The sequence below is a fragment of the Entelurus aequoreus genome, linkage group LG15 (assembly GCF_033978785.1).
Source record: "Entelurus aequoreus isolate RoL-2023_Sb linkage group LG15, RoL_Eaeq_v1.1, whole genome shotgun sequence".
Classification (NCBI taxonomy): domain Eukaryota; kingdom Metazoa; phylum Chordata; class Actinopteri; order Syngnathiformes; family Syngnathidae; genus Entelurus; species Entelurus aequoreus.
In genome coordinates this window covers 24,864,378-24,890,384 of record NC_084745.1, presented here as the reverse complement: position 1 = coordinate 24,890,384, position 26,007 = coordinate 24,864,378, and the positions used below count along the sequence as shown (strand labels likewise).

The following is a 26,007-nucleotide window of genomic DNA, read 5'->3' as shown; positions in this document are numbered from 1 at the left end:
CCAATGCACCCTTTAAAATTAACTAGCAAATAATTTAGTAGGTATTCGTGTTTGGCACATAAATGCGCACACACACACACACACACACACACACACACATTTTAGTGCACACACTCCGACACACACATGCAATATCACAAGGTGCCAGCTCATGTCACTACATTGGAGGACGTTTACTGTCAGACAACTAATTTAAAGTCACTCGGGGCAAGTTGTTACACATAACAGTGCCAAATAAAAGAGGCTAAAGGAAATAACTTTAATAGCTAGGTGTCAGTCATCTCTATGATGACTAATAGGTATGGAAGAGGACGTGTCAAAAAAATTAAGTTATATGCTGCCAATCATCGCAGATGTAGCATACAATTAACATTTTAGTGTTTGTGAAATTAAACAGCCACTCTTGATTGGAGGGTTATGAACTATAATTGTGTGAAGAATGCATGTGTCAGCAGCACCCTAAGGAGAGCAGGTGTGTGTCTGTGTGTGTAATTGGGGGTGGTGGTGGTGGTGGCGTTAACAAATCACAGCCAATGCGTTGGCTTAAAAAAGTACAAGTAGAAACATTTTAATGTTACTGATCATTTGAAGTGGACTATTCTTTTTGAATAAATAATAGAAACAAATAATTAAAATAACTGATAAATGCATAAAAAAAGAAATTAAAAAAATATATATATATAAATAAATAAATAAATAAATGGGTTATACTTGTATAGCGCTTTTCTACCTTCAAGGTACTCAAAGCGCTTTGACAGTATTTCCACATTCACCCATACATTCACACACACATTCACACACTGATGGCGGGAGCTGCCATGCAATATAATTATAATAGTATTATGTAACACTTTAGTATGGGGAACATATTCACCAATAATTAGTTGCTTATTAACATGCAAATTAGTAACATATTGGTTCTTAATTAGTCATTATTAAGTACTTATTAATGCCTTATTCTACTTATTATTGTTATTTATTATCCTTATTCTACTAGGCCACCTACTCAGTGGCCTAGTGGTTAGAGTGTCCGCCCTGAGATCGGTAGGTTGCGAGTTCAAACCCCGGCCGAGTCATACCAAAGACTCTAAAAATGGGACCCATTACCTCCCTGCTTGGCACTCAGCATCAAGGGTTGGAATTGGGGGTTAAATCACCAAAAATGATTATCGGGCGCGGCACCGCTGCTGCCCACTGCTCCCCTCATCTCCCAGGGGGTGAACAAGGGGATGGGTCAAATGCAGAGGACAAATTTCACCACACTTAGTGTGTGTGTGACAATCATTGGTACTTTAACTTTAACTTTTAACTTTAACTTATTCTGCATGGCCTTATTATACAACTAACCCTAACCCTCTAACCCTAACCCTAACCAAATAACTCTAAATTAAGTCTTTGTTAATTAGAATATGTTCCCCGTACTAAAGTGTTACCAGTATTTTGTATAATAAGAAATCAATGTTTAAAATAATTAATAATAATAATAATAATAATAATAATAATAATAATTCCATTATTTGACTAAAATTTAATATGTTATTGTATACCTACATAAAAAAACATATTTTCATATGGTGGATTTTTTCTCATTAAGATGTATGTATTATTCACTGAGAAATTTGGGATGCAAAATAAAAGATAAAAAAAAAAAGGCTTGGAAAAACATTGCGATATAATTACCCCATATATACTTGTAGGTCTGGTGTAGGGATGTCCCGATCCGATATTTGGATCGGATCGGCCGCCGATATTGGCCAAAAAATGCGTATCGGCAAGGCATGGGAAAATGCCGATCCAGATCCAGTTTTTTTTTAAATTCCGGTCCGTGTTTTTCAACACACAGATTTAAATAATACATTCCACTTTTCTGCTGCTCCCTAATTTCCGTTCCGCATTTTCCAGCACACCTTCAACACAGTCGAGTATACGTCCTCACGCAGTTGCCTTTAGCTGCTGGCATTACACGACAGGCTCTTTCCACTCCTTCTTGTGTCTGCTTCACACAGACAGCAAGCGCACCTTCTTACACACGTCACATACTGTCACGTTATACGTATACGCACTCTCCCAGCAGAGAGGTAGCAGCATGGCTAACGTTAGCTGTGATGCTAGCGTAGCCGTGTGAGCGGCAATAATGAAGGAAGAATTAATTCATTCCCAAGAAAAACAGCAGGGGGTCCATCGTCTGGCGGTGGTTTGGTTTCAAATGGGAATATGTTGAACAGACAGTAGCATTACTGCTAATATGTAGCATCGTTTGAAAAGTCCCCTGCTACAAAATGAAGAGTGTTTGAAACTCCGCACGTCAACATCTCCATTGTGTATTATTCAAACTCACCTAATTCAGCTGGCTAGTTGTTAACAAGAGTACTAAAACCCTTTTCAACTTGAATCTGACAACTAAGTAGGCTAAATAACTTTACATTTTAGTACATGCTCGGATAAGGCCAGTATCGGCCAGTATCGGTATCGGATCGGAAGTGCAAAAACAACATCGGTATCGGATCGGAAGTGCAAAAACCTGGATCGGGACATCACTAGTCTGGTGTATTGTCATTGTCAGACATACACAACAAACACACGGTCATCATATAGCAGCACACTAGGGGTGTGGGAAAAAATCGATTTGAATTTGAATCGCGATTCTCATATTGTGCGATTCAGAATCGATTCTCATTTTTTTTAATGAATCAATCCAACAAAACAATACACAACAATACCATAACAATGCAATCCAATTCCAAAACCAAACCCGGCCCAGCAACACTCAGAACTGCAATAAACAGAGCAATTGAGAGGAGACACAAACACGAGACAGAACAAACCAAAAGTAGTGAAACAAAAATGAATATGATCAACAACAGTATCAATATTAGTTACAATTTCAACATAGCAGTGATTAAAAATCCCTCATTGACATTATCATTAGACATTCATAAAAAAATTACAAAAAAAGAACAATAGTGTCACAGTGGCTTACACTTGCATCGCATCTCATAAGCTTGACAACACACTTTGTCCAATATTTTCACAAAGATAAAATAAGTCATATTTTTGGTTAATTTAATAGTTAAAACAAATTTACATAATTGCAATCAGTTGATAAAACATTGTCCTTTACAATTATAAAAGCTTTTTACAAAAATCTACTACTCTGCTTGCATGTCAGCAGACTGGGGTAGATCCTGCAGAAATCCTATGTATTGAATGAATAGAGAATCTTTTTGAATCGGGAAAATATCGTTTTGGAATCGAGAATCGAGTTGAATAAAAAAAAATTGATTTTGAATCGAATCGTGACCCCAGGAATCGATATTGAATCGAATCGTGGGACACCCAAAGATTTGCAGCCCTACAGCACACACGAGTCACTATCCAACAACAACAGCTCTACCAATTTCCGCCAAGTGAGGAAGTGTCTCACAGTAGGCCGTAAAGACTACATCTATAGCACGGTCTAATTTAAGGGGGTGAATATGCAGTGAACCACTGGGCTGCTTCATGACGCCTGTGCTGGCTCAACATCAAAGCTGGACAGCATCACTTTTACTTTAGCTTCCATGCATTCACTCACTGTTTATGTTTAGGTTCTGCCTCCTTCTGCTGCTAAATAAAGACAACCAAAGCTTCACAAAGCATATTCATGCACACACTCATACACAAACACACCAGCTAACTGGACTTTGGCCAAGTGTATAAAACATTGTGGGGAATTAGGCAGGTATTGATTTTGGTTGTAGCTCGCTGTGTCATTATACTGCGCTGCCCAGTTCATGTTGGGGTATTTTTACTGTGAGAGCTCTCCTCTCAGTGTAACATACGCCCTGGGGTCCATCTGGGCTCAATTGGAGGCCAAGAACAGATGTTTCTCTACACACATGTGGGTTTTTTTGTCTGCGTGGTTGCTTAACAAAATAAAAGCATGTCTGCGGGGTGTTTGTGTGTGTGTGTACAACAAACTACCTGACCTAAATATTTTGAAGAAAAAGTCATAAAGTGGCTTGATGAGGGTCTTTAAAACAAAATCACCAATACATGTCATGTAAACCCACAGGGAAGTGTCTTAAATGTAGACAACAAAGTCATACTATGACCACTTTAAAGTACCGGTAGAGTGGAAAAACAAGCTGCCTCTATATTGAAGCTATTATCATATATCTCTGATTCATAACACCAAAAGACTTTCAAAGTTTGCGGATAAATAGATATGATCAAAATAGTATCAATCTTACAGAGATTCCCGATATATTTTGAGAGATAATGAGGAAGCCAGTCACGTGATTGCATGACGTTGCGCTAGGAACAAAAGATCCCTTCCCCATCAACAACAATGCTAATCAAGCAGACTTTGTGAGAGCCAACAACGATTACTTTGAGAAAAATGTGATCCCGGACCTTATATTTTTGAGCCCGAACACAAAGAGGATGAGCAATACGTTTTAGAAGCCAACTGCTACCCGGATGCAGTTTTATTGTGACACTAGCAACCGCAGCATTGCTTGGTGCTAAACATACACACTAACTATAATAAACCATTCACTGTAATATTTTATTCTACGATGGACTGATGCAAAGTGGAAAAGTGTTCTGTGGTCTGACGAGTCCACATTTCAAATTGTTTTTGGAAACGGTGGATGTTGTGTCCTCCGGAACGAAGAGGAAAATAACCATCCGGATTGTTAAAGGCGGAAAGTTCAAAAGACAGCATCAGTGATGGTATGGGGGTGTATTAGTGTCCAAGGCATGGGTAACTTACACATCTGTGAAGGCACCATTAATGCTGAAATGTACAAACGGGACCCATTACCTCCCTGCTTGGCACTCAACGTCACGGGTTGGAATTGGGGGTTAAATCTCCAAAATGATTCCCCGGCGCGGCCACCGCTGCTGCTCACTGCTCCCCTCACCTCCCATTCTGTGATCAAGGGTGATGGGTCAAATGCAGAGAATAATTTCGCCACACCTGGTGTGTGTGTGACAATCACTGGCACTTTAACTTTAACTTAATACAGGTTTTGGAGCAACATATGTTGCCATCCAAGCAACGTTATCATGGACGCCCCTGCTTATTTCAGCAAGACGATGCCAAGCCCCGTGTTACAAAAGCGTGGCTTCATAGTAAAAGAGTGCGGGTACTAGACTGGCCTGCCTGTAGTCCAGACCTGTCTCCCATTGAAAATGTGCGGCGCATTATGAAGCCTAAAACACCACAGCGGAGACCCCCGGACTGTTGAACAACTTGAGCTGTACATCAAGCAAGAATGGGAAATAATTCCACCTGAAAAGCTCCAAAAATTAGTCTCCTCAGTTCCCAAACGTTTACTGAGTGTTGTTAAAAGGAAAGGCCATGTAACACAGTGGTAAAACTGCCCCTGTGCCAACTTTTTTGCAATGTGTTGCTGCCATTAAATTCAAAATTAATGATTATTTGCACAAAAAAATAAGTTTCTCAGTTCGAACAAGATGCGGCTGACCTGATGATAAACTCGTTTTAAGAAAAACGTTTTTGTATTATTCATAAGATTACTGTTTAAGATTACAGTTTTGTAAATATTGACTATTGTGTGTAGTCCTATTTAAGGTAAAATTCAATTTAAAGATTTTCATGTTAACATACAAGTTGTGATGGTTCAAAACATGTGGATGAAGCATACTTTATTTTGTTTATTTTACTTTAATTTTTTGGTTTCCCCTCTGAGGGATTTCCACCTTATCGTGGTCAAGGGGTTGCGTACCTCAGTGACCTTAAGAGCTATACAAGCACACACTTAATTCTTCAGGTAGGACACCCAAGTAGTGCAGGTGTGAAGGCCGAGGCCTGACAAAGTGCAGTCCACTTCTCTAGCGAAGAGTTGGATAAATAGCTAACGACCAAAAAGGCAGCAATGTAACTTCTGCATTAGCATAGAAAAAAAGTGCTGGAGCATGTTGGAACAGGTGTTGCCCCCTTCACTTTTCTGACGGCACCATCATTACATGGCTGCCAACTGGCCCTGTGCACTGTTCAACTTAGCTTAAGAAAATACCCTAATTTTTGTACACTAATGCAATTTATTGGCAGAATGTAATTCGAGAAAAAATTTTAAAATTTTACTTGAATGCATGTAATTTATTTGCCCAAAACTTGGCTACAGTTTTATCTAAAGATCTTTCAGGCTGATTCTTTTTAACTAAGTATACATTTTTGGTACCGTATTGGGTTTTGAAAAATGCTCAAAATGCTGCTAACTGTTTTAACTGTTTACATTGCACTTTGCACTCCCATCTGAATACTTAGATAGATATTATAGATATTCTGGTAATATCTTCTTCCCCTGTATATTTTCCCCCCCCCTCATGCGACTGTTTAAATTGTTGTCTTTTTTATTTTTCTTTTACACTTTATATTTATAGACACCGTGGATGTGAGAGGAACGCAATTTCGTCCACCTGTATGTCCTGTACAAACAGTTGTTTGACAATAAAGCTGACTTTGACTTTGACTTTGACTTTTGTAATTTCAGTATTTAATGTTGTTACTTTACGGAATATTTATTTTTTTATACATTCTTATTTTTGTGCCGATCATATGGCTCACTGCAATCTATAGAGTTCAGATAAATGCCAAATGTTCTAAAATACTGTAGTGTTTTTATTCTTCAATCAGTTAATACAAACATCTCTGATGTTAAAGATGTTCCATCCATCCATCCATTTTCTACCACTTGTCCTATCGGGGTCGCAGAATGTTAAAGATGTTATCAAACGTAATAATGAATAAAATAACAAAATGAAAAATAACATCTCAGTTACTTTGCTGAGTAACTAGTTACTCTTACAATGAGGTAACTGAGTTACCAACTCAATTACTTTTTGGGAAAAGGGATTTTTAACTATAACTAAGTACTAACTCTTTGTGATTAATTATGAGTTAAATCACCAAAATGATTCCCGAGCGCGGGCACCAGTGCTGCTCACTGCTCCCCTCACTTCCCAGGGGGTGGAACAAGGGGATGGGTCAAATGCACAGGGTAATTTCACCACACCTAGTGTGTGTGTGACTATCAGTGGTACTTTAACTTTAACTATTGACAAAATGTGTTTAATTGTGATCAAATTATATAATGGTTTAATTGTATTAATTGAAAACAATTCTCCCAAAATATAAATGTATTCTCATTTTCATAGTCTTTGTTGCATAAAGCATTTCACTCATATGTTTGGGTTTCAGACTGTTGGACTTGTTTGAAATTTCCTTTGTTAGTTGATGCATTAAAATCGTGATTGGGCTCCTCCTAAAAATGGCTTATTGTGTGAATGATCCAAAGCTTCTTATTTTTCTTCTCCAGATTTTGGCGCGCTCTCCCTTCCACATTTTTCACCCGATTCAAACCATTCCATCTTCAAACTGTTCAGCCTATTCAGGAATTGCGGGCTTTCCCTTGACAAATTCCAAAAAATCCCAGATTTCCGAGAATTCCAGGTTTTCCGGGACATTTTTCCCATTCAAAATGAATTGGCCATTTTTCAAACTTCCACCATTTCCACATTTTTTAACCTACTCAAACCATATTGCCTTCAACACATTCCATCATCCTGGAAATTCAAACTACCCTTTTTCCAAGTAAAAAAAAAATTCCTGGATTTTCCAGAATTCCTGCTTTACCAAAGCCCTATTTCTACCCTTTTTTCTGGTGACTACTCCTCCCACATTTTTCAACCCACTTCAACCGTTCCGCCGTCAAAACATTCCTCTTAATTAGGACAAAAAACAAAGTTCTTTTTTGAACTGGAAAAATTCCCGGTTTTCCCCAAATTCCAGGAACTCCGTAATACCATTTTTCAATTCAACATGTTACTACTTCAACATTTCTCGACCGATTTGAAAAATTCCAACACCAACCATTTCAACTCATTCAAGTTGTTTTCCCATTGCCCAAAAAACTCCAGCTTTTCCCGAAATTCCCAAATTTTGGGGAAATTTCCATTGAAATCAATGGGACATTCTTCAATGTTCCACAACTTCCACATGTTTCGTCTGATTCAAACTGTTCCAACTTCAAAATGTTCAGCCTGTTTGGGAATTGCAGTGTTTCCCACACATTCATTTATTTGTGGCGGCTCGCCACGAAAGAATTACGTCCGCCACAAATATTATTATTATTTTATTTTTTTTGTCCTGTCCAGCTTCTCAGGCAAATCATATAGTTGATGTAGATGCCCATATAGGCTGTTCAGATTTACTTTACAAAAGAAAAGTGTAGGATACTTCTCTTGTTGCCTTATTTGTATTTGACCACTACTGTTTTCTGTTTATTTGTTACTGACTGTGTCAGGACACCTCTGCCTCTGTTTCACTTTATGTTGCTGGTAAATAATATGGTTGTAGTAGTAGGCTAAAGTTAAATGATTTAGTATGCACTAATTAAAGGGGCAAAGCTTTAAGAGACATTTTAGCTTTTATATTTTATAAGATATATTTTTTGTAAGAACCACAATTAATAAATATATTTCAGTGAATAACTTATTGTTCAAATCTGTATATAAATATGTACATACAGTGTTGTAATTATATTGTAAAATGGATGGATGGACGTTTAAAACACAACTGTTATTATTAATTAGTAAGTATACATTTTTTGAGCCTTTTTAGAGAAAATCATATCATTGTAGTAAATTATGCAAATTACTCGATGATGTCATGGTGACCACGCCCATAGCCACGCCCCCACCGCCACAGGTATTTTGGCAGTTTATGGGAAACACTGAATTGTGTGCTCTACTTCAACAATTCAAAAAAAAAATTCCAGGATTTCAGTTCAACTTCAGCATTGGAGCATTCACACCCAATTCCTTTAGGAATCGCCTCATGTAGTTACTGTTAATTTACTGATATTAGAACCACTATCTTTTTTTTCCTATTATCAAACTGTTGCGTAACCAACTCGTTGTGTCGTTATTGCACTCATTTTAAGTGGGGAGGTGAGTCCAAACTTTAGGCAACTAAAAATCTGCCTGACAGACTTAGTGGTGAAAAAGGAGCAGAGAAGAGGCAAGAGGGTCATCTGGGGTCACTTGAGGTAGATTAGTGGAGCCAAGCTGCTTATAATGAGAGAAATTGGACAGCAAAAGGATGGAGGAGACTTAGGAGAGGATAGGAAGTCAAAGGATACGAGGAGATGAAGAAGGCGAGTCGTGGATGGGGCTGGTGTTTTAAAGAGGTGAGGCGGGAACAAAAGGAGCCGTCAGAGTAGGAGATAATGGAGGCGATTAATACAAGACGAGTTCAGACGAAAAGAAAAAGAAGCACACGGGAAGTGAGGCTTTGTGGAAGAGTGCTTCCAAGAATAACATGCTCACAATCCTGTGGATGCACGGCACATGGTCCCAGGAAGGTAACAGAATGAGGAGAAGAAAACATGGTGGTCAGCCACAGCTGGAAAAGCACACCCCTCTTAAAAATGGAGAGGAAACACCAGAGTGGGGGGCAACGAGCTTCAGGTGCAACTCAGTCAGCCTGGCCTCTTTAAAACCCTCCCTCGTTTCTTTAAAAAAAAAAAATTGAATATCCTTTATTTCAACATTTTCTTTCTTTGTGAGACGACACGTCGAAAAAAAAGAATACATATGAATAAATAAACTCACTGAAATCATAACAATACAATTATTTCATTAAATACAACTAACCACATTTTTTGGCAATCAGACTTGAATGGTTTCTTGTTTGGTTCAATGAATCGCCCGTCTTATTTTGTATTATTGCACTTTTTCAAAATAGACACTGTGTTGATTTAGTCTCTTTATGTGACACGTCTTTATTGTGACTTGGGGGATTATTCTGAAACCTTGATATTACTTTCTATTATGAGGGGTAAGAATTGATTTTGTTTACATTTTAATTAGGGCTGTCAAAAGCAACGAGATAAGTAATTTGATTATTCACCCAAAAATATGGCATTAAAAATTTATAAATTAAACAAAATGTATTTTGACTGCTCCTTTACCTTCACTGCGGATGGTTGCCTGAAAGGCGGCGTCCATAGTTATATGGCCAGGGATCAGGTCCAAGCATACGTCAGCGCAAAGATGAGTCAGGTGACTCCGACTGGTGTGCTCGTTGGCAAATTTTACTTCAAAATACACCCCGATGGGACTTTATATAAAATGGTTGCCAAGTTTTGAGCAAATAAATGACGTGCATTAAAGTACAACATTTGAAAAATGTTCCTGTATGACACGCCGACAATAAAATTGCATTTGTGTCCAAATATTAGGCTCTTTTTTTAAGTTAATTTAAATCATGCAAGCAAGTAATGACCTGTAATTTAATTATAATTAATCCAAAAGTGTGATTAATCTGATTTTAAATATTATTATTTGACAGCACTATTTTAAACTGAAACCGGTGTCAAACTGATACTTTTGGTGCTTAAACGTTGCCCCAACTAGTACTTAAAAAATAAAAACACAATTAATAAAACACACATTAAAAAAAAACAAAACAAAAAAACAATGCCTTTTTATTTTTATGGAATTTTGTGACATTCAAGTTGAACAGTATTGTAATTTAAATACTTCAATAATACTAAAACCAAGATACCAGTTTTTTCCCTAAAGCCATAACCACGAAACTCTCATAGGCACTGACTTTATAGTTTAGCACCTCTCTGTGTGCAATTTTTACTTTCCACCCAAAATCTGAATGCTTCTGTATATGTGTATATAGTATAATATGTATTTACTGTAAATAACACATTGAACATAAATAGTTTTCAGGACTGCACTGTGCACCTTACCTCCTTTTGCACTATTTCTTTTGTTTTTTTCTTCCTTTGTTTTGCATATTTTGTAGACTGTCGCACTGATACTGGAGTTGTTTTTAATCTCATTGTACCTGTGTATAGTGACAATAAAAGGCATTCTATTCTATTCTATTCAAAGAATTAGCAATACCAGCAGTAAAAAGAACGAGCGCTTCAGCCAATATGTGCGCGGTGCTGGAACTGATCACTGCATGTTCAGCATGGCAATAGGCCATGTCCACACCAACACGGTAGTGCAGTTTCAAAATGGTTCATGTGTACACACAGACGCACATTTGGTCCAATCAGAACCCTGGAAAATCAGCCATGTTTTTTTTTTTATATACTAGATGTACAATGACATGTAGATTATCTTTAAAACCAGCCTGCACTTACACAGAGCCCTGCATTGGAACATTAAGAATCTCTTTTAGTGTTTAAAATGTGTGTACATGCCTGTGCTGCTGAAACCCACCAATACTCGTGGAATTATAACACGTTTAATCAGCAACATGGGGATATATTACATGTGCAGTGAAGTGTACATTATTTCTAAAATCAGCGCACATTAACAAGGAGTCAAGGCAACCTCTTGAATGTTTAAGTGCCTGAAGTGCACGGACGTGCGTGTGCCGCTGCAAAACTATTGTTAAATTATAAAGTGTTTAATCATGGATATAGTGATGTATTACATGTGCAATGAAGTTTACATTGTCTTTGACATCAGTACTCACTAACAAGGAGGAATGATATATATATATATATATATATTTTTAAATCGCTTTGGCACGCTATACGCGTGTGCACGTTCACGCCGAGCTCCATCTACACAAATGGAACCAACACATGTAAGTTAACTTCATGATCTGTCCTTAAATAAGGACTAAAACATGCAATAATGTTGCACCTTTCTTATGACATAAAGCAAAGAGTCTTGCTTGTCAAAGTCTTGTTTCTCATTGTATCCCATTGGGTTGAGTTTTTTTCTTGCCCTGATGTGGGATCTGAGCCGAGGATGTTGTTGTGGCTTGTGCAGCCCTTTGAGACACTTGTGATTAAGGGCTATATAAATAAACTTTGATTGATTGATTGAAAGTTGTCCCATCAGCTGGAGAATTTCAGTTTTCTGTCTTGCCTCTTGGTGAGGGCGGTCGCATTTTTCTCCGCTCCCTCCTTCCCTGCTTGCTTTCTTAGTTTTGTCCTGTCTGAACTTTTTTGAAGCCTCTTTCTTTGCGCTGTCCTCAAATCTAAACATCAAACATGGATATGATCAGCTGGACTCTCGACGCAATTGACAAAGTCTTTTCGACAAGGAAAAAAGGTTCGGGGGAGCCTGGCTGCCCTGATGGAACGATTGCTGCGGGGTACGTGAGAGACTCCTGGGATAAATGGAGAATCATGTGCCTCTCAGTCCTTTCCATCGAGGACGTGGAAGACATCTACCTATTTGGAACCGTGATCGCGGGGCACCTGCTGATTGGGCTGGGCATTGCTCTGGTGTATAGTCAAATTCGGAAGACGATGGCAGCCACTCAAGGAGCCCAATGGCTGTTCGTCGCAATGGAAGGATTGGGTCGGGCTGTGGGAACACAGATTGTGGCGATTTCTGATCTGAATCGCAAAATGGATCTCATCATGGAGAAGCTTGCTGAGAAGGAGAAATACATTGAATTTGAGAGAACCAGCACGGACACAGAGCAGGCAAGTCATTGTTTTGACTGCTCGAAGAAAACAACATCCTAATCTACGATTTGACTCACTCGAATGGCCTTGACGCAGGAACAGGCTGTTCTGAAAAACTACCCCGAGGACTCAACAGTGTTGGGTTAGTTACTGAAAACCAGTAACTAGTTACAGTTACTAGTTACTTTATTTCAAAAGTAACTCAGTTACTAACTCAGTTACTTACACCAAAAAGTAATGTGTTACTGTGAAAAGTAACTATTTAGTTACTTATTTTTTTCCCCTTTTTTTAAGGCTCCCATTAATGCCCTTTCAGCCTTCATTTCAGTACTGTTATTGCACTGGAGAATAATACCATCTGTTGATCAACTCGACATGCATTTGCATCACTGAACTCAGAAAGCAATGTGGTCTACATACAACACACAAAGACGAAGATATGTTTCAAAGGGCCAATTTATTTCAGGCCACAAAAAATGGACAAAACTATTTTAAATAGCTGCAACATAATGGCACTTTAACCTTAACTTTAAGTAGATAGGATCTTTGATCCAAGACACAACTTACATTTAACTAAAATTTTATTTTCTTTGTGCTCGACAAAAGTATTGAGAATGTCTCCATGTTAAAAAACTCGACTTCTGGCTTCGCCATGATGTCTTGTTAGTTGTTATGAGAGTAGCGTATGTGTGTGTGTGTGTGTGTGTGTCCCTTTAAGATATGACAGCATGTGAGGTGAGTGACGTCAGTGAGTGAGTGGGCGAGAGAGGTGAGGAAGCGGCGACAGTGAGTGCGTGCAGGTGCTCTAGCTTGGTGGATGGCTGCGTCCAATAAAGTCACAAAGTTGCAACAAACCGCCGGGCTCGTCATTCACCCTCAGCTGTAAAGACCCTCTTCCGGATAAAGTGAAGGTTGTTAGCCCCGAAGTACGGCTCTGGAGGAACGTCTCCCCTGCGGGGAGGCGTGCTTTCCCCCACCCACAGAAAGCACGCTTCTTCTTTTCCCCCGGAGCGCTCCAATAAAACACACTCAGATCTTCTGTTTCTAGCCGATATTACATAAAAATAACGTAAAATAACGCAGTATCGCATCATGCAGTAACGGTAACTGAGTTGCTGCATATAAAAAATAACGCAATAGATTACTAGTTACCGCCGAAACTAACGGCGTTACAGTAACGCGTTACTTAGTAACGCGTTGCTCCTCAACGATGGACACTTTTGACCTTCCTTTTTTTCAATAACACCTGGTGTCGAACTTTGAGATCGGCCCCAGTCTACAAAAACATTTCAACATCTCACCCAAGTTAATTGGGCATACATGCACGCACCCGCCCCTTCCCCAATCAACGCCTTCATCACTGCTTAATTCCTCTTCGGGGTTGTGGACGGCTGAGTAGCGCTTTATAGCGGCAGCCGGCCTTGAGGGCCCCAAATCCCCCCCCCCCCCCCCCCCCCCTCTGTTGCGAGTTGTTGTGATTATATGTATCATGTTTATGTGTGCTATGCTATGTGAGGTTTTTTCCTTGGACTCAGTCAGGACCCCTCTCGAGGGTCCAGCCTTAGACTGATATTTTTTTTACTCTTCCCCTCTTTCCAAATATCACCTTTTTCCCACCTTTTTTAAGGAGCGCTGTAAGTGGCTGATCCGTTGACGGTCCCGTCTTGTCCCCCTGTAACGTATGTCTGTTCTTAGTGGGACTGTGCCGAAAATGAAATTTCAGTTCTTATTTGTCTTGTACATGTTAAAGAATGGACAATAATAAAGCATCTTGAATCTTGAATGTGTCTTTTATATCAGCGTAGAGTGAACATAGCAGCATGTTTACGTTTAAACATACAGCATGTCCTATTATAGTGAGTTTAAAGCCAGCAAGGTCTGTTGTCGAGCTTTGAAAATGACAGCGCACAACTGTGACCTCATCAGAGGAGTACAAGTCTCCGTTTGAGCCGTGTACACTCATACGCTGAGCGGAGAGTCATGGAACTCTTCACTTTGGCCAGTGTTTGCAAAAGTCTAAGTTTTTAAGGACAAAAGTGTGCGTTCGCGTGTGGACAGGAGGCCTAAACACAGAGCTAAGTACGCGTTTAAGTATCAGTGTTGGTGTGGACATAGCCAAAGAGATGTTACAAAACTTACTCAAACATAGGTTGCAGGTGGATGAGTCTGCTTTCACTTAGCACTACTATTAGTTTGCATTCTGGTTACTAGCGTTTACGTCTGCACCAGCGTTATTAGGGAACCAGGCATTGGTACCAATCACTATAGAAAGGTGATGGTTACCAAACGTAACTGGCGAGGAGTGATCACAAGACAATTGGCTATCCTGCACGCTCAAGTAGGGCCGGGTGATATGGCCTTTTTTTAATATCTCAATATTTTTAGGCCATGTCACGATACACTATATACATATATCTCGATATTTTGCCTTAGCCTTGAATGAACACTTGATGTATATAATCACAGCAGTATGATGATTCTATGTGTCTACATTAAAACACTCTTGTTCATACTGCATTAATATATGCTAATTTTAAACTTTCATGCAGAGAGGGAAATCCCAACTAAGTCGATTGAGCAAAACTGTATTTATTAAACAGTTATTAAGCAGTGGCACAAACATTCATGTCATTTCAAAACAGAAAGTGTAAGTTTGTCAGAGACATTTTAAAACAAGCTATGAGTGCACTTTTGTGCATGATGTCACTAAGATGCAGAGGTGGGTAGAGTAGCCAGAAATTGTACTCAAGTAAGAGTACTGTTACTTTAGAGATTTATTACTCAAGTAAAAGTAAGGAGTAGTCACCCAAATATTTACCTGAGTAAAAGTAAAAAAGTACGTTGTGAAAAAACTACTCAAGTACTGAGTAACTGATGAGTAACCTGTTCGTTTAATGACGGCAACAAATAATGCACAAAAACATAAAAATAGCAATGAGCAAATTCAGAGCCAGGAATATCTCTTAAGCAAGTAAAACAATAATATATATTAAATAATAATACATTAAAATTAAAAAAAAAATAAGGCAAATTGAGCCACAATAACTTAACAGCACCATAGGCTCAGTAGGCATTCATTGATTGATTGATTGAAACTTGTATTAGTAGATTGCACAGTACAGTACATATTCCGTACAATTGACCACTAAATGGTAACACCCCCATAAGTTTTTCAATGTTAATCAATTCATGGTAAACACACTGTGCACTTCTGATTAGTGTTTCTATGCATGCGTGTGTGTGTGTGTGTGTCTGTGAGTCTGCAGTGTGTTAATAAATGTCCCCACACGACGTACATTTGACAGTGATTCATAGCAGGGAAGCTAAAATCAGCCTACGGTGACAGCCAAAATATCTACTAACGTTACTTACCGCGATGTGCTTCCTCAAATTTGACGTTGAGTTCATGTAAGCCAGGAGTGCCCACACTTTTTCAGCAGGCCAGCTACTTTTTAAATGACCTAGTCGAGGTGATCTACCTCATATATACATATACTGTATATACACACACATATCATATATATATATATATATATATATATATATATATATATATATATATATATATATATATATATATATATATATATATATATATATATATATATATATATATATATATATATATATATATATATATATATATATATATACACACACATACATTTATATATACAGTATATAATTTATATTTATTTATTTTGCCGTTTTTGTTCACATGTTAAAGGTGTTTTAATGAATATACATGCATGTTTAACATATAGATTACTTTCTTTCATGAAGACAAGAATATAAGTTGGTGTATTACCTGATTCTGATGACTTGCATTGATTGGAATCAGACAGCAGTGCTGATAACGTCCACGTTTTCAAATGGAGGAGAAAAAAAGTTCTTCCTTTCTGTGTTTAGCTTCCATATTCGTTTTTATACACTTTACAAGAATTACATTGGCGGCAAACTCCGTAGCTTGCTAGCTTGTTTGCGCTGGCTTTCGGAGACTCTTATTTTGTTAGCGCAGGCGCGATGGAGCGGCACTTTTATTGTGAAGACAGGAACTGTGCGGTCAGTCTTTAGGCTTTTGACGGGAGGTACGGTTGAAATAAAAAAGTGTCATTTTTCCTTCACACTTTTGATTGATTGATTGAAACTTATTAGTAGATTGCACAGTACAGTACATATTTCGTACAATTGACCACTAAATGGTAACACCCGAATACGTTTTTCAACTTGTTTAAGTCGGGGTCCACGTGTGACGGTCATGTGACCGCCTGGCTCTGTTTGATTGGTGAAACGGAGTCCAACGTCACCAGTGACTGCATCTGATTGGTGAAACGGAGTCAAACGTCACCAGTGACTGCATCTGATTGGTGAAACGGAGTCAAACGTCACCAGTGACTGCATCTGATTGGTGAAACGGAGTCAAACGTCACCATTGACTGCATCTGATTGGTGAAACGCAGGCATGCGATAGATCCTACTTTGAAGGTCTGTCTGACAAACCAAAACAAACAAAGCGTGCATTAACAGATCGATAAAAATCAGTAGCGAGTAGCGAGCTGAATAGATAGATAGATAGTACTTTATTGATTCCTTCAGGAGAGTTCCCTCAGGAAAATGTAGATAAATGGAGCGGAGTAAAAGTAGCGTTTCTTCTCTATAAATATACTCAAGTAATTGTAAAAGTATGTTGCATTAAAACTACTCTTATAAGTACAATTTATCCCAAAAGTTACTCAAGTAAATGTAACGGAGTAAATGTAGCGCGTTACTACCCACCTCTGCTAAGATGATATATCAAAGCAAAACTAAATTAAAGTGCACTTTTTGTACAGAACGCCACTACAATATTGTAAAACAAAAAAAGTGCACTTTTGTGCATGATGTCACACAAGATATTTCAATAAGTGTGAAATAAAAATGAGCTGCATAATAGGAAATCAAATTGTGTATGTCCTTGGCTATGTGGTAGGTTCCTACGAACGTTATCTCCTTCTGTTGTTGACTATTTTTTTCATACGGTGTTGATGTGGAAATGGTTGCTTGGGCATTTTGTGGGTGTGGCACCGGTCGGAGATGTTGACATGCAGAGTTTCAAGCACTCCTTATTCTCTAGCTGGTGACTTTTCAAATGATGCTACATATTAGCAGTAATGCTACTTTTTGTAGCAACGCTTTTGCCCCACCCTTGACAAATTACGGTTGTCTGTTCGACATATTCCCGCTTGAAGCCAAACCACCGCTGTTTTTCTTGGGAATTAATTCTTTCTTCATTTGTTACCGATTCACAACTTCTTTCTCTCGTATTACCACTCGCACCACAGCTAACGTTACCCATGCTGCTACCTCTCTGCTCTGCGAGGGCGTATACGTATGTGACGTATGTAAGAAGGTGCGCTTGTTTTATGTCTCTGTGAGAAGGAGAGACAACAAAGAGTGACAAACGCCTGTAGTGTAATGCCCGCAGCTAAAAGCAACTGCGTGACAACGTATACTTGAATATCCCAATATAGTAATTTTCTATATCGCACAGAGACAAACCCGTGATATATCGAGTATATTGATATATCGCCCAGCCCTACGCTCGAAACACCTCACTGTATTGATCATTTAAGGGATGCGCTATACCCCTGGTTAGCCCCTAGATCAAAGGTGTCAAACTTATTTTAGCTCAGGGGCCACATAGGGGGAAAATCTACTCCAAAGTGGGCGGGACTAGTAAAATCATGGCATAATTTACAAATAAAGACAATATCTGATTGTTTTCTTAGTTTAAAAATAGAACAAGCACATTTCGAAAATGTACAAATCATAATGTTCTTTTTTTACCTTACATGTTGTAGTTAACAGTATCCTTTCTTCATTCCCACCTTCCCACCTTCTACCATCCTAGTCACGTCCGTTGTGTCCTTGGGCAAGACACTTCACCCTTTGCCTCTGATGGCTGCTGGTTAGCGCCTTGCATGGCAGCTCCCGCCATCAGTGTGTGAATGGGTAAATGTGGAAATACTGTCAAAGCGCTTTGAGTACCTTGAAGGTAGAAAAGCGCTATACAAGTATAACCCATTTATCATTTATTATTTATTATTTGTTATTCATACTTTCTGAATAAATTATGTGATAATGTTCATTATAATAATAGGTGGAATTGAGTCTGGCAGAGTTTTAAAATGCTGGTGTTAATTTTCAATCTATCAGAAGAGGAAATTAATAATAATATCAAAATCAAATTACAGGATGTTATTGATGTCATTTATACATTTTCCTCAACTGATATACTAAAATCATGTAGTTTATTCTGTACATATGTTGCATCAAGATCTAAAATTTCTGTAGTTGAGTAATGGGTTAGGGCAGGGGTCGGCAACCCAAAATGTTGAAAGAGCCATATTGGAACAAAAATACAAAAAACTAATCTGTCTGGAGCCGCAAAAAATGAAAAGCCGTATATACGTCTTATAATGAAGGCAACACATGATGTAAGTGTCTACATTAGCTATAATAACCTACTATCAAAATGACTACGTGTCGCAGGCTGAAGCAAATCTTCGTTGACAGAAATTTATTTTCTACAACATTATAAACTATTAGTAAATCAGAGGCTACTCAGAACGTGAGATAACTGGCTTTTAATGGCCAAAAGTATAGATCTGTGTGTCCAAGTTAAAGGAAATGGCAGGCTGTCTTCTTTTAATGGATTTATTACAATCTTTGGCAAGCTAAGTAATGTTTGCTGGTGCACACCGCCTTCCGCCCTCCAGCAACCCCTGTGAACCCGAAAGGGACAAGCGGTAGAAAATGGATGGATGGATGAATTCCAACATCGACTCTGAGATTGTGAAGCAGTGCAATTTTTCAACATGCGTCACTCATTTCTCTCGCCATGTTGTGTTAAAACTAACTATCGGCAGTTTTAATATACTGTAGTGTCTTTGCATGTTGTTTTTAAGGTCCTACTGGCAAAAAGCTAGTCAAAGATCATCTATATCAGTGTTTCTTAACCAAAGGGCGAGGGCCCATTGTTGTACCGCAAAGAGGGCCGCCAAAAAATATTGTTTCTTAGATGTGGTGCGTATTACACTTTTCCACCACTTGTGGTAGTAATGACAATATCAATCAAACAGAAGAAGTCTGGAGTTAAAGGCCTACTGAAACCCACTACTACCGACCACGCAGTCTGATAGTTTATATATCAATGATGAAATCTTAACATAGCAACACATGTCAATACGGCCGGGTTAGATTAGTAAAGTGCAATTTTAAATTTCCCGCGAAATATCCTGCTGAAAACGTCTCGGTATGATGACGTTTGCGCGTGACGTCATGGATTGTAGCGGACATTTTGGGACACCATTGTGGCCAGCTATTAAGTCGTCTGTTTTCATTGCAAAATTCCACAGTATTCTGGACATCTGTGTTGGTGAATCTTTTGCAATTTGTTTAATGAACAATGAAGATAGCAAAGAAGAAAGCTGTAGGTGGAAAGCGGTGTATTAGCGGCCGGCTGCAGCAACACAAACACGTAGCCGGTGTTTCATTGTTTACATTCCCGAAATATGACAGTTAAGCTTTACCATTGGCCTGTGGAGAACTGGGACAACAGAGACTCTTACCAGGAGGACTTTGAGTTGGATATGCATGCTTGTGGAGAACTGGGACAACAGAGACTCTTACCAGGAGGACTTTGAGTTGGATACGCATGCTTGTGGAGAACTGGGACAACAGAGACTCTTACCAGGAGGACTTTGAGTTGGATATGCATGCTTGTGGAGAACTGGGACAACAGAGACTCTTACCAGGAGGACTTTGAGTTGGATATGCATGCTTGTGGAGAACTGGGACAACAGAGACTCTTACCAGGAGGACTTTGAGTTGGATATGCATGCTTGTGGAGAACTGGGACAACAGAGACTCTTACCAGGAGGACTTTGAGTTGGATACGCATGCTTGTGGAGAACTGGGACAACAGAGACTCTTACCAGGAGGACTTTGAGTTGGATACCCGCTACCGTGAGTACGCAGCTGCGGCTTCCAAACATTTGATCGCTTGCCCGTACGTACGTGCCGCTATGTGCATGTCACGTACATAAGTTTGGGGAAATATATGTGCTGTATGAACTTTACGGAGGTGAACGGTACTTTGGGCTGTGGGATTGAGTGTGTTGTGCGGGTGTTTGATTTGTATTGGCGGGTTATATGGACGGGAGGGGGGAGGTGTTTGTTATGCGGGATTAATTTGTGGCATATTAAATATAAGCCTGGTTGTGTTGTGGCTAATAGAGTATATATATGTCTGGTGTTTATTTACTGTTTTAGTCATTCCCAGCTGAATATCAGGTCCCACCCGCCTCTCACAGCATCTTCCCTATCTGAATCGCTTCCACTGCCCTCTAATCCTTCACTCTCACTATCCTCATCCACAAATATTTCATCCTCGCTCACATTAATGGGGTAATCGTCACTTTCTCGGTCCGAATCGCTCTCGCTGCTGCTGGCCATGATTGTAAACAATGTGCAGATTTGAGGAGCTCCACAACTTGTGACGTCACGCTACTTCTGGTACAGGCAAGGCTTTTTTATCAGCGACCAAAAGTTGCGAACTTTATCGTCGATGTTCTCTACTAAATCTTTTCAGCAAAAATATGGCAATATCGCGAAATGATCAAGTTTGACACATAGAATGGACCTGCTATCCCTGTTTAAATAAGAAAATCTCATTTAAGTAGGCCTTTAAAGTCATAGGAACGTTTTTAAGAATAAAAATGTGGTCTGGAACAACATGGCACACAAAGAACTACCTGAAATGCAGCCAATATTACATACAGATAATATGTCATGAGACATGACATAAATTATATACAAAGAGGATAAAAGTAAAGGATATTAAATGAGCTCAAATATACCTACAAATGAGGAATAATGATTCAATATGTACCTACAGCTAGCCTAAATAGCATGTTAGCATTGACCAAATATTAGCACTCCAACAAGTCAATAACATCAACAAAGCGCACTTTTGTGCATTCACGCACAGCATGAAACTTTTGGTGGACGAAATGAGACAAAGAAGGAGTGGAAGATTTTACATGTAAACAAACTGTTGCGTCACAGTCCACACTATGGTGAGTTCAAGACCCGCCGAAATTAGTAGGAAAAAATTATGTTGACCAAATACTCTCAACAGTGAAGCATACACACAAGCATATTAAACAGTGGGCTTTCTAACAATTGGGAAGATTTGTGTCATGTTTGTCCCCAAACAAAAAACAATATAAAACTAAAAAATTATTTTCCCCCCATCTTTTTCCATTTTCAATCCTTTTTTAAAAATGCTCCAGGGAGCCACTAGGGCGGCACTAAAGAGCGGCATGCGTCTCGAGAGCCGCGGGTTGCTGACCCCGGGTTAGGGTTACGGGACGTAAAAGTGATTTTTTTAGCCGACCCAGACTATCAACATCTGCATTTTTTTTGTTAGCCTTAACCCCCCCCAACCCTCGGTGGCTGGTACAATTGTGTTATTCTTCTGAGGCACGGTGCGACTGCGCCTGGAGGCGATAAAACAGCAGAAAGCACATAAATAACGACTTAACGATCCCACTCCACCCTCGGCTTTAATGATGACTTAGGAGTTTTCCAAGTGGGGTCCGGTCCACATGTGGCTCGCAGGTGTTGTAAACACCACCTCAGTTGGTCCGACCGAGGTCCGCTTGGTGCTCTTTTATGAACATCTCGCCTCCTTTTACTGCAGATACAAAATTCCTCTTTGTCGCACGTGTGCCTTCCTGGCCAGTAATCATTTCATCATGTTTATTCTCATTCGAAGAGCGGTGTTCCAGTGATAAATGTCTTACAGGTGCAAATGGGCACAATGCCAGACATAAAAGTTCATTACTTCGGTATTACGCTCTGCTTTTTACTCTATTAAAAGTATTTGGCAACAACTAACTGGTGTCTGCCACATATTTGTGACTCTTCAGTACAGCGCGGCCTCAGTGACACTTATTGGCTCTATTAATGAGCGTCTATATGAGCAAGAATTCCAAATGAGAAATAACAGTAATGGCCTGAGCTGACATTATTGACCCAGAGTGAGGGCATGCCATTACACTAAGATGAATGTCTCTACTTATCTTTACGCTATGAGGCCCGGAGGTGCTTGTGCACATGATAATGATGATGATAGGTTACAGTGGGTCTCATATGTGTTTTTTACGGCACTGCCTTCTGGGTATTTGGACTAAAACGGAGGTTTTGTTTCATGCCTGACCATAAAAGTGCACACCTGACCCTGTAGTTTGACCTGGTTCTATCTAAGGAAGCGGCACACTTCTCTTGGGACGAGAGAGTTGTTTGTTAAAAGTAGGAGGTTACGCAGCTAATACGCTGCATTTCAACAACATTTTTATCTGTAGGGTATGTCTTCTCAAGGTGTAATACTATAGGAATTGAACATCCTTTGGAGCAGTCAGTGTATATAGATTACTTATATCAGGGGTGTCCAAAGTGCGGCACAGGGGCCATTTGCGGCCCGCGGCTAATTGTTTACCGGCCCGCCACACATTCTGGAAATACTATTGTAAAAATAAAAAAGAACATTAAAAAAAGTGGAATGAGGTGAAATCTAAGGAGAAAAAGTTGAAATGTTGACACAAAAGCTGCCATGCAGGCTGTTTTTTTTTCTTTTGTCTTGTTTATTTTTCTTTTTTTTGCCATTGCTCAAAAAAAAAAAATAATGAGAAGAAATCCATGTTATAATGAATTATTTTCAGGGCTCCAATTACTTCAAATATTTCACTTTAAAATGTTTTATGTGGTAAATATTGCATATATTGGTAAGAGTCATTCAAATAACTACCGTAATTTCCGGACTATAAGCCGCTACTTTTTCCCCTCGTTCTGGTCCCTGCGGCTTATACAAGGGTGCGGCTTATTTACGGCCTGTTCTTCTCCGACACAGACGAAGAGGATTTTGGTGGTTTTAGTACGCAGGAGGAAGACGATGACACAATGATTAAAGACTGACTTTTCATATACCGGTACGCTGGTTATTTTGATAACGTACAGGCGAGCACTTTGTATTACTTTGCACCGTTGTATTATTTGTACTCTGCACAAATGCTGTTCGCCATGTCAAAGATGTGAAAGTTTGATTGAATGATTGAAAGATTTATAGTTAATAAATGGGACGCTTTGCGTTCCCAAACAGTCATCTCTGTCCCGACAATCCCCTCCGTGGTAGCAGGAACCCCTATATACTACGGTAATTACACATCAAAACCCTGCGGCTTATAGTCGGGTGCGGCTTATATATGGAGCAATCTGTATTTTCCCCTAAATTTAGCTGGTGCGGCTTATAGTCAGGTGCGGCTTATAGTCCGGAAATTACGGTATAACATATAGAACATGCTATACGTTGTTGGAAGCATATCCATATTTAAGTGTTACTTCTTTCTAAACTCCTATAGTCATATAAAGAATAGCTAGTATTCTTCCTTCTTTTGAGTCTCATAGTAAGGTGTTGGCCTTCTAGATTCTAATGTGTCAGAGTAGAGAAAACTCGGAGTAGTCTAAACAAAGAGAGTGGGGGCGAGGGACAGACGGAAGATCACGGGACTTCCGGGGGTTTGAGCTAGACCGAGCTAGACCGATCTGGACTGGGCTAGGGAACGCTTGGGTGCTGGGTTGGTCTCAGGTTTGTCCTCTAAGCTTTGAGAATAAACTACAAAATACCAACTATTGCCTGGAGATTGAATATAAACATCAGCGTATTGCCATAAAAAGAATCTGGGAGAGACTAGCAATTTGAATTCCCCATTGGAGGAATGTTGGTCAACGCAACAACGTTTACCAAACACTCCTAATCGCTAAATCCGATGAAATCTTATACGTCTAGTCTCTTACGTGAATGAGCTAAATAATATTATTTGATATTTTACGGTAATGTGTTAATTTCACACATAAGTCGCTCCTGAGTATAAGTCGCACCCCCGGCCAAACTATGAAAAAAACTGCGACTTATAGTCCGAAAAATACTGTACATTTATTTTTAGACAGTTATTCAAGAGTCGCTTCATATGCAGTACATTTGGTTAGTATTTATTTTTATAATCAGCCTGACCTAACCCTAATGTTTGTGTTAAATACATAATAATCTTTGTGATTAACACATGCTATCATATAATTTGACAAGGTTTATCCTGTTAAACTGTAAGTATGTTGAATATAATTATTGATATTCATTATTATATGACAGCGCTTTAGTGATTTTAGGGAATCTGCTGCTCATGTTATTCTTTTCGGGCCGGTCTAGTGTCATTCCTGGGCCGGACTTGGCCCCCCGCCCGCCAGTTAATTAGTCTTGTCATACGATTATAGTAACAAACTAGTTCGGGGGTCTTAAAAGTTATCCAGGCAAAATACCCCAAAAACTGATGGAGAGATGGAGTGGAGCCTTGTACTGAAAGCTACCTTGTTATTGAACAATACTAAGATATTTAAAATAAATAGTTTAGCGCTGCTAATAGCTAGCTGGCAACGAGCACGCTAATGTCTAGCTGAAAACTAGTGCACTAATCGCTAGCAGACATTTGGCATGCTAATTGCCAGCTGACAGCTGGCATGCTCATCACTAACAGGCAACGGAGCATTAATTGCTAGCTGTCTTAAATGCTTACATGAATATAATAATGTCATTATTTATTTAATGATTTTATTTAAAAACTGCAAGATACAGTGAGTAGGTATTTCTAAACTACACGACAGCTTGTGGGATCAATGTTAATGTGTATTTAAAGATATTTAAATTGTATTTAAATGTGTGGAAAAATTGCATGGGGAATATAAAATAAACATTTTTAAAAAGTAATTAACCAAAAATTGTACAACCCCTCCTGCAGTACCTGTGCAGTACCACTGGGGGTAACGGACACCCCGTTGAAGGCCCCTGAATCAGTTTGTTTGCCCGCATAACATTTTGCGCATTCAGGTGACCTAACAAAGAATCCTACGCGTTTTTGACTCAGTGTGGTTTTTCTATTAAGCACGACTGCAAAATATTCCACCATGGGGCCAGAGAAAATTGTGACTACCAGCACTTTGATTAAAAAAGGTGAGAAACGCTATTGGTTTAAAGAAATCACTTGTAGCAAAGTACAAAGGTATTTCCTTCTCGGCTTAGTTTCGATGTTTGACCAACAAGAGTCTTCAATAAAGCTAAAAGTGATCCATTTTATTCATTAAATGTGTTTTGCGTTAATATTTTTGAATGTTTGGAACACATTTATAGGATTTTGTGTACATGTCTTTCTGATGAAAAACATTTTTGCTTGGGATTTGGAACGGATAACTTATAATGTACCACTGTAAATGATTGCTGTTTTGTTTACCATTTACCATCGTCAGTTCCTAAATTATCAGAATTACGCAAAAAAAAAATTGTGGAAGGGCTTTTCAAAATGATCCTGACTGTGGGGCGGATGTATCACAGGCTTAAAATGGCTAGACAAACAAACGGTGTGTGTCATTAACTTGTATAACACAGCTGCAT

General features: G+C 39.0%; 1 protein-coding gene across 7 annotated transcripts in view; it reads right to left on the bottom strand.

Annotated features, from left to right (window-relative positions):
* sema5a (sema domain, seven thrombospondin repeats (type 1 and type 1-like), transmembrane domain (TM) and short cytoplasmic domain, (semaphorin) 5A) overlaps positions 1-26,007 on the bottom strand; it is a 476,735-nt gene that overhangs the window by 416,298 nt on the left and 34,430 nt on the right. For 2 of the 7 annotated variants that reach the window (XM_062021096.1, XM_062021098.1), the window contains exon 2: positions 16,273-16,363. The exons of 4 other annotated variants lie outside the window; for them this stretch is intronic. The gene's annotated coding sequence lies outside the window, so the exon portion shown is untranslated. The remainder of the gene's footprint in view (positions 1-16,272; positions 16,364-26,007) is intronic. One more of the 7 variants, XM_062021095.1, reaches the window with a different exon arrangement.